Source organism: Sinocyclocheilus rhinocerous, unplaced genomic scaffold (genome assembly GCF_001515625.1).
Source record: "Sinocyclocheilus rhinocerous isolate Xijiao unplaced genomic scaffold, SAMN03320098_v1.1 scaffold13339, whole genome shotgun sequence".
Classification (NCBI taxonomy): Eukaryota; Metazoa; Chordata; class Actinopteri; order Cypriniformes; family Cyprinidae; genus Sinocyclocheilus; species Sinocyclocheilus rhinocerous.
In genome coordinates this window covers 5,731-12,770 of record NW_015637325.1, presented here as the reverse complement: position 1 = coordinate 12,770, position 7,040 = coordinate 5,731, and the positions used below count along the sequence as shown (strand labels likewise).

Sequence of the window (7,040 nt, the reverse complement as noted above, 5' to 3'; positions counted from 1 at the left end):
CTTATTTTTACAGTTACCATATCATTCTTGGTGAGAAAGGGCCGAAAAAACTAGGTTATGAATACCATGAGTATGGTTCTGCAGCGAATTGCAATGTCAAGAATAGTTTAGAACATTACAGTGTGAACACCTGGTTACAGTCTTTAGCTAGCAACGTCCACCCAATCATAAACTAAACAGCGCTTACCTTATTAAACATTTATGTGTTTTGTATAGTCGCAGAAACTTCCAAATGCCGTTTAGATTCAGTGTCTAGCTTTCCCATTTTTACTAGTGCTATCAAACGATTAATCGCATCCAAAATAAAGTTTTTGTTTATGTAATATACAGTATGTGTGTGTATTGTGTATATTTATTATGCAGTACAATCATATTTTGCGCAGCTTGTCGGTGAACAACGGCTCTGTGTGCAGCCCTAATTTAAAGAGTTTTTATATTTTATATTTTTTATATTTTATAAAAATCTGACATACAGTATTTTCAAAATGATGTGGTTAAACCCGAAAGAACATAATATATATTTTTCACATGCATTTAAAATCAAAATACAAATTTTTCATTTATTAAATCAACATAAAATGAATACCTGTTGCAGTAATGATACCTAAGGACAGGGCATCACAGTATGGTAGGGGCGTAACATTTCCGTCACATGCTTGAGGAATTCGTCCAATCACAACGCACTGGATAGCTGACCAGTCAGAGCACACCTCGCTTTTCAGACCTATGAGCTTTGTAAAAATCGACGCGTTTCAAAAAGGCGGGGCATAGAGGAGAAAAAATAATGTAAAGTATGTGGAAAATAATGTGTTTTTTGAACCTTAAACCGCATAAACACATTTCATTACACCAAATACACAAAATAATGTTCTTTTTAGCAACATCATATGACCCCTTTAATATAGAAATATAACATATTTTTCTTAAATATATACATGAATGTGTGCATTTATATATACATAATAAATATACACAGTACACACACATATATTATGTAAACAAAAACTTTTATTTTGGATGCGATTAATCGCGATTAATCGTTTGACAGCACTAATTTTTACCACACACGCGTTACCAAAACAGGTCGCGTGCACAACAACTTCTGATCAAAATCAGCGTTACTGACTCATGAATATGCAAATAAGAACGTTCTTCCGCTGTTTACCAATTGTACAGTACAGTGTGAAATTTTCAAACATATGATGACTACCCATGATTCATTAATAAGGCAGCTTGAAGTGTGAACAGTGTGAAAAACCCATGATTACGTTCATTTAGGGTTTAAGTGACACTGTGTAACAATGTCAGTGCAAGTCCTTTATATTTGATGAACTTCAGCTGCAACACATTTTAAATCGCTACAGTAAATGTAGACCTGTGGGATTCAGTCAGTAGATGTGCCAGAACGTACAATTTCATTCAAACAGGATGATCCCCAAAGAAATCACTTGCCCAGACAAGTCCCATTAAACAATAAAATAAAAAGCAGTTATAGTTATCGTGACTACTCTACTTGATGCATAAAATATAACAAGACCAACTCTGCCAGTAGCACGGTATCTTTGCTACAACTGAAATTGTATCATATGCACTGACAGGATCACCCTTTCTGACGCACAACAACTTCTGATCAAAATCAGCGTTACTGACTCATGAATATGCAAATAAGAACGTTCTTCCGCTGTTTACCAATTGTACAGTACAGTGTGAAATTTTCAAACATATGATGACTACCCATGATTCATTAATAAGGCAGCTTGAAGTGTGAACAGTGTGAAAAACCCATGATTACGTTCATTTAGGGTTTAAGTGACACTGTGTAACAATGTCAGTGCAAGTCCTTTATATTTGATGAACTTCAGCTGCAACACATTTTAAATCGCTACAGTAAATGTAGACCTGTGGGATTCAGTCAGTAGATGTGCCAAAACGTACAATTTCATTCAAACAGGATGATCCCCAAAGAAATTACTTGCCCAGACAAGTCCCATTAAACAATAAAATAAAAAGCAGTTATTAAAGATCGTGACTACTCTACTTGATGCATAAAATGAACCAACTCTGCCAGTAGCACGGTATCTTTGCTACAACTGAAATTGTATCATATGCACTGACAGGATCACCCTTTCTGACAGATGCCGAAGCCTCGGGTCGTATTTTAAATGGTCAATTCAGTCCTCATGTGTAACCAAATCAGAAACACTTTATTTAGATTTGTGCGCATTATTCCAAATAATCCCCTTAATTTGCTGCTCTGGGTGTGAGAACACTGATAAACGCTTCCTTCTGCATCATAATCATAATCAAAACGACCACGGTCAAATTAAAGGGCTGCATTTCACTAGCAGCTCATTGTGCGCGCGTGTTACTATCAAGCATGACGCGCGTGCCTCAAAACAACGTAGATACATATCAATTGTAGACAAGTGATGCATTTTCAAATGCTTTAAAGTAAACGCTCATGATGAGACATCTACAAACGCACTAGAGCTAAATGTATGTGTAACTACTACCAAGCAACTGCTCTCAATTGATAAGAGAGTAAATACGCGAATCGCTCGATCAGTTGAGATACGAGTGAACGCGAATGCAGTAGTAGTACACAGGTAGCCTTTTGGGGTTGCGAAGTAAGTTTCTAAATGTCGAGTTTAAATGATCATATAGATAAAGGATATAGCGGCGAAGAAGAATCTTACCTGTCTGCTCTCTGTGAGTGAGTTGTAGGGACAGCAGCAGCAGCAGCACACTCGTTCAACTTGTCAACTGTATCAGCGGATGATTCCACGATTAGCTTCAAGCATCTCCGCGAAAAAAAAATCACTGCTTACTTTTTCGAATCAGTCGTGTGATTATTCAAAGGAAATGCCTCAGCTTAATTGTAAAAACGGGACTTGTAAAATGCGACGATGCTTTCCAGTGTAGACAACAAAAACCCTCTCAGTGTTATTGGATTCTTCCAAGGCTGGCTTTGCACACTACTACAAGTGCACTGATTACAGCGCATCTCTCTCGTACACACTCTACAGAAATATTGCAACGTTTTTAAATAGACAAATCCATGTATACTGAACAAGCAAAACTGAAAAAAAAAAAGAATAAATTAGCAAACATCAGTAGCAGGCTATAAAGTGTACATCAGCATCAATAATATATATATATATATATATAATAGAAATTAAAGAATTATAATTTTAGATTATAACAGTGATATATATATATATCACTGTTATAATCTAAAATAATAATTCTTTAATTTCTATTATTTCTACTTCCAATAAGATAATGAGGGGGTAGTCAGTTTACTCCTATTCTTTGGTTGTCATATATTAGATGCAGTTTTAATATCATTGGCAATATAATAAAGAGTGGTATTATTTGAGAGTATAGTATCAGTATTGTTTGAAATATAATTAAAGATACCCTTGTTTATTGGTGAATGCCTTCATTTTCAATGATTACATCACTGTCAACAAATCTCTTCCATAATAATCATATTCAATAACAACAGTGTTGGAATTCAAATCGATGACAAAAATTGTAAACTTAGTTCATTCTTGCTCCAATATAACAACTGATTATATTATTATTAATATCTTTTTCCCTCACTTTATTTTGATTTTCTCCACCTCAGCAGGTTACACCATACAGATATAGAATGATTGAAGAATGATAGAATGATGGTACACGGACTAATGAGTTATTATTAATCTGTCTATATCTGTCTTTTATAATGGAATATTGAATCAATATGTATTAATTTAATCATATTGAATATTATTTGCATATTTAATAAACAATAATCAGAATAGTCCAGAAACTAGGATTCTGATCCGGGTTCAGTTTCTATTAACTTCTAAATGAGATTATGTTTGAACAAAGAACATAAACTGTTTTGTGAACGGTTGCAATGCTGTGGGCGGTCCTGTCCTCGTTTTCAGGTCTGGTTTTAGCCAATCAGCGCCGGACTTCTCTACAGACGTCAATGCGAAGTTGGTTTAGCCCTTTGTACAGTGTGTTAGCCTCCTGTGCTCTAAGTTGCCTCTCACAGTAGCGGCACAATGAATGAATTGTGATCATTGACAACACATGGATCCGTAAGTAACATATCACATAACCTGTTATAAACGAAAGAGAAAACCAGTTCGATTTCGTTTTTGTTAGCTGTCTATCTTCAAGTTATCCGACCGGTTAGCAAGGTTGTTAGGCTACTGCTAGCCTGCTGTCAGACTGCATCTCTCAGTTGACACAAGCCTGACTTTAAACCTACTGGATCATTCTCTATGAATGAAGCACACTGGGGATCAAAGACAGCTAGTTAATCTATGTCTAATAGCATACATTTATACACATAATATTATCTTAAACCGCTTATTGTTACCTATGTATCTGAACACTCTCAGATTATGCCAAAATAGTGCAAGATATGATTTGTGACGTGACGGTGTATGACTGTTTTCATGTCTGTGTTCATAAGCCAAGATGTTTTCAGTGTAAAGCGGCTGGATTCTACAATGTTCTTCAATATCGATTAGTTCCACATCACAACAAATGTGTATTTCATGTCTTCATTGCTGTTCAGCACAATATGTTTAGTAAGATATTTAGGAGACCATGGTTGTATTGTTACCATGTGGTCTGAAATATTAATACCGTTTCTCTATTCGATTACTGTTTCATTTTATCCTCAGATTGAGTTTTGTTAGATGCGAGAACTGTTGCTGGAATAGTTTGATTGATCCCCTTCAAGGTTGTCCCCTGTGCTTACAAGCACAGCTTTTGTCTCTCATCCAAAATTCATTGTCTTATTCTCTCTTTCATCTGTTCGTCTAGCACATAGCACGTCCCAGCTCTGACCTCTGACCTCACTGAGATTGAAAACTCCTGCCATCAGTAACCTCCTCATGTGCATCATCTTCTTGAAGTTTGACCCTCGGCCTGCATCCAAAAATGCCTACAGGTAGTGCACCTGCTCCCAGAAGCTTTATTGTTTATGCGTTCAGTCAGTGCAAATCGTGATAGGGAAAGTTCTTGCACATGTGTGGGAACAAGATGTTGTTTGATACTGTCAGAAAACATTTTTAAATAAATGCTGAAAAAGTATAAAGTGTTGGCATGTAAAGCAAAATCTTTTGGCCCATATTTCAGCTTTTGAAGGTGCACTCATTTATTGTAGCGCTGGCTAATGTGGCCGTATTTGACTTGTTTTGACACTGTCCAGTAGATGCTGAATCATGGAAAAGCAAACGTTTTCAGTTACCGATGACATTGTATAAATGCTCACAGTGAGCCATGATTCATTTATTCCACAGACGGAAGTGTCCAGGAAAAGAGGGAGTATTATTAGTCGCTGTGATTTTGCCAAGTAAGACATGTTCCTGGATCAAAATTACTGTCCAAAAATATAGACTTAACCCAATCCCTACCCCTAAACCTAACCCTACCCATAATTTATTCCTAAAATCAGTGTGAAATGATAGCTGATTAACAAGGGTGTAGAAGCACCTAACCCTGATCATAAGCCTAAATCAATCCTTCAATCCTAAGTTATCCTTCAATTCTGACTGGTTGATTGGAATGTTGTTCCAGGATCAACAAGGATGTTGTACTTGGTGAAATCACGCTCACCCTACTGGTAAAAAGTTTGGAATAATTCTAGTTTCTTAAAAGTTGTTTAAGGCTGCATTTACTAAAAATACAGTGAAAACAGTAATATTGCATTTTAAAACTTACTGTTTCCTATTTTAAAATATTTAAAATGTAAAAAAAATTATTCTTGTAATGACAAAGCTGATTTTCAGCAGCCGTTACTCCAGTCTTCAGTTTCACATGATCCTCCAGAAATCATTCTAATATGCTGATTTGGTGCTCAAGAAACATTTCTTATCAACGTAGAAAACAGTTTTGCTGCTTAAAAACTGATTTTTTTTTCTTCTTCAGGATTCTTTGATAAATAGAAAGTTTAAAAAAATATTTGAAATAGATCTTTTGTAAGAAAGTTTTTACTGTCACTTTTGATAAATTTATCGAATCCTTGCTAAATGAAAGTAAAATCTTACTGACTCCAAACTTTTGAACTTTGGTGTTTTTGTTTCAGGAAAATGATTTGTTTTATTTACATTAATGTTACATTAAATCCCATGTGGCTTTATTTCATCATTGCATTTAGTCTAACCTATAATTTTGTTTAAGCTGTGGTGTGCACTTACTGTAAAAGGCCAGAAAAACAATGAATGTGCAGTACTGCAATAGTGTTGTGGCGTACCAAGCTGATGAACTAGGCCCAGGTGACCTCTACCACAGTTTTAAGCTCTCAGTCCCTAAAGGATATGCCTCTAGGTCAGGGTTTGCCAAATGTCAGGAGTCTCTAAAGAGCTAGAGAGAGCAAAATCAGTATTTACATTTTTTTTTGTCAATAGCCGTTGCCTGGTGAGCTATGAATCATGTGTATGTAATCAATTTGCATGTGCTAGTGTTCTATGTCTTCCTTCCCCTTCACTGCAGAGAGGTTACTTTTGTTAATACTGTCAGATTGTAACACGGTACGCTAATCAGGATTATTGCCCAGCAAGCTGTAATTTGATTATCTAATATTGAGTCAGTCACAGTGGTTCAGAGTCACATGACTCAACCCCGGATGTAAAATCTAATCAGTGACACTATGTCTTGAAGGTTGTCTTGCGGTGCATTGGTTCCTCTGATTTAGGAATCAACTTGGCATCAACTTGTTTACAAAACAGTGCCAAAATGTACTATAATTAAGTACTAAAATCAGGTAAATGTGTTAACAATATTACAGAATACAGAGTGCATTTCTGTTTATATTGCATCCTGTAACCTAGCAACATTACAATTTGCTTGGATCCACCTAGACCAGTGATTTCCAACAAGGAGTATGTACACCCAATGGAGTGCTTGAGCAGATCTAAGGGGTATTTAAAAATGTTTTAATTTTGTATTTTTCTGAAAACTGTGATTTTTAGGCTATATCATATATATATATATATATATATATATATATATATATATATCATATCAAATAA

At 35.5% G+C, this 7,040-nt stretch overlaps 1 long non-coding RNA gene across 1 annotated transcript in view; it reads left to right on the top strand.

Annotated features, from left to right (window-relative positions):
- The first annotated feature begins 3,976 nt into the window (after positions 1-3,976).
- The window catches only part of LOC107748855 (uncharacterized), a 7,964-nt gene continuing 4,900 nt past the window's right edge, over positions 3,977-7,040 (top strand). The window contains exons 1-2 of the long non-coding RNA XR_001640969.1: positions 3,977-4,094; positions 4,831-4,957. This is a non-coding gene — a long non-coding RNA (uncharacterized LOC107748855). The remainder of the gene's footprint in view (positions 4,095-4,830; positions 4,958-7,040) is intronic.